General features: G+C 50.4%; 1 pseudogene; it reads left to right on the forward strand.

Moving 5' to 3' along the window:
• The first annotated feature begins 1,865 nt into the window (after positions 1 to 1,865).
• Positions 1,866 to 2,844, forward strand: LOC132493777 (calcitonin receptor-stimulating peptide 1-like; annotated as a pseudogene).
• Positions 2,845 to 3,092: the final 248 nt, after the last annotated feature.

Raw genomic sequence — 3,092 nt, forward strand, 5'->3', positions numbered from 1 at the left:
AACATTCCTTCAAGATGAGAATATGATCCCCATTTCAAAGATAAGTATACTGAGGCACTAGAAGTTACTAGCCCACGGTGTTTCCACCTGGAAAAGGCACAGCTGCAACAGAGTTCCAGTGTGACAAAGTTCTTGATCCTCTGTGTTTGATACCCACAATCCCTGCCCTCCTGTGCGTGATTGCAGCTGCCTGAATCAGACCCCCTCCTTGGGCACAGAATCATCAACTCTACTGTGCATTAACCCTCGAAGCTGCATTTGCACGGAGGTCTGCGGTCAGACCTAGGGGAGACAGGGTTCCTTGTAATGCTGGACTCTGCCCGACAAGATCGCACAGCTGGGGATGGAGTGGGACATGTCCGTGTTCAAAACCCGCGAAATCGAACAGGTGAGTTAACCATGACGTCAAAGTGTCCTCAAATTCCTTCTCACTTTTCCTGTGTTTTTCGTTGGTCCTCACCAACCCCCCCATGTCTCCCTCCCGCCCCCGCCATCAATGACCTCAATGCAAATACAAGTGGGGTGGTCCTTCTGGATGCTCCAGGATCTGGACGCAAGTGATGACACAATCCTTCTGGGGCTCAGATCCTTCCCCTCATTGGTTGCCCAGAGCTCCTGGACCACCCCAGACCCAGAGCAGCGGGAATAAGAGCAGCTGCTGGTGTTGGGAGGCATCAGACGCACTGCCCAGCTCGAGTGTCACTGCCACTTCTGCCACAGTGCCATCGCCTGAAGCCAGAGCTACTGCCACTGCTCCCTCCTCTGCTCTAAGCCACCTGCTTCCTGCTGCCAGGTAAGCCTGGAGATTCCTGCTTAGCTGGGATTCTGTTTTTCTCTCTCTCTCCTCCCTTCCTCCTCTCTCTCCATTACTTTTTCTTAGCTGATCTCTTCCAGTCTCAAAGGCTATGTCCACTTCTGTCTAGGTCATTTCACACAACCTGCATTACTCTGCAATGCATCCCAGCCTCCTTCCACAGGTAACATGGGATGGTCTCTGTTCACGCACTCCCTGCTTCACTCTCCCCGCGCTGAGCCGGGCTCCAGTTTCCTTTCCCGAAGCACACGTGCTTAGGTCAGTTTGGGATGCTGGAGCTCCCCTGGCACTGCAAGCAGATCTGGACGCAGGAATCCGTTTTGTGCAGATGGTGCTCTCACGGATCACGTCTTGTGCCTAGCGGACCGCGGGAAATGCTTCGGAACCTGGGCCAGCGCAAGCGGGTGGCAAATAGGTGCAGTGACTGAGGGGCAGGCAGCCATTAAACGCAAGCCCCCGTTGCGTGTTCTGGGAACTTTTTTCCCAGTTTAAGTCCTGGGTTCCAATCTGAGGCCCTTCCAGCTTGATTCTTACAGGGCACTCGTTACCAAAGTGTGGAGCAGCTGACCGCTAGAATGTGGTTCTTCAGTTTCTCAGGGATTCCAACCGCAGAAATTTGTCCTCGGTGATCCCCTCCCCCCTCCCTGTACGTGCAAAAGCCCGGCACCAGGAGGACAGCTCTGGGTTGCACAGTGGGAACAGCTGTGGTGACAGGTACTCGGACTCTGTCCTCCAGGAGTCCTGGCCAACAGGTTGTATGTGAGAGTGAGTGGAGTGATGGGGCGGGGGCTATGGACTAAGACCTCCTCACCCAGTTGTCCCACTAGGTTTCTTTGCTAAAACAAGCATGCTGCAGCCTTACTGGATCTTCCAGCAGTCCACTTGGCTGAGGAGGAAACGATGGTGAAGTGGAGTGACATGTCCAGCCTGAAGCCAGGATGCCAGGGAGTTAGGGGCAGAGGCAGGAGCAGAGCCTGGGTCTGTGGGCTCATGGAATTTGTTATTTATTGCTCCAGGTGCTGATGTTATTCTTCCCTTGCAGAGAGTCGTCATGGGATTTTGGAAGTTCCCCTGCTTCCTGGTCCTCAGCATCCTGGTCTTGTACCAGGCAGGCATGCTCCACTCAGCGCCATTCAGGTGAGACAGCCCTGCCAGGAGCGTTGCCACCTCCCTCTGTCCCTGGATCATAAAATTCTCTTCTCAGTTGCGCTGTGCTGAATCTGGCTCTTGGTGCGGTTGCGGGTGGGGGCGATAGTAATGTATGAATGTAAACGTGTATATAAGTTTATCATAAACTGTTTATGAGACAAAGATGTGTAGCACACAGTGTACAAACACACATAAGATATACAGTACTCGTTATTGTAAATTTCATATAACATTCCTTTTTACCACATATTTGTATCTTTAGCAAACCTATTTACTAATTTAACCACAATTTGAGACATAGATTGCATCCTATCTGCTAAGTACTTTGCCAATAAATTTGTTATTAAATCTGATATGTTACCTATACATCTAATTTCTCACCTTCATTCAAATTAGATTAAAGTGAAATGATTTTCAGATTCAAACTATCATTATCACTTAATTTTTAATAATGGCTGTATTTAACACTAAGCTCATAAAATTCCTGAAAATCTAACCATCAGCTTTCACAAGCCTATATGATCCACGTGGAGTAAACCACTTCTTTTAGGTCACACCAGAGCCTAAATTCTGGTGAAGCAGCATTTTTGGATGGATACTGGCCTATGCCCTGTCCATTGAGAGCTGCGTCGGCCACATCCTCAGGGGAAGTTGCAGAAACCAGGAAACCTGGCTGCTTATCCTGGGAAGGGGTTAGGCAGGGGGTTAGAACTGGTGGTGGGCTTGCTTCCCTTCCCTAGGTCAGCCTTTGATAGTCGTTTTGACTCTGCTACATTTACTGGGAGGAGTTCCGCCTCCTACTGGCTGCAATGGTGTATGACTGTGGGGATAGGAAGGCCCTTGAGCTGGAGAAGCAGCAGAAGACAGAGGGTTCCAGGTGAGGCCCCCTGCCCCATCTAGCTCAGGGTTATTGGTATCACTCTGCAGAATTGTTATCCTATGGCCCCGTGTTCTCCAGATCTTTTTTTTTTTTTTTTGGCCCTGCCAAGCGGCATGTACCATGTGGTTTGTGGGATCTGTTTCCAGACCAGGGATTGCACCCGTGCCCCCTGCAATGGAGGTGTGGAGCCCTAACCACTGGACCACCAGGGAATTCCCCCTCCAGATCTTTATTCAAATGTCACCTACC

The sequence above is a fragment of the Mesoplodon densirostris genome, chromosome 7 (assembly GCF_025265405.1).
Source record: "Mesoplodon densirostris isolate mMesDen1 chromosome 7, mMesDen1 primary haplotype, whole genome shotgun sequence".
Lineage (NCBI taxonomy): Eukaryota > Metazoa > Chordata > Mammalia > Artiodactyla > Ziphiidae > Mesoplodon > Mesoplodon densirostris.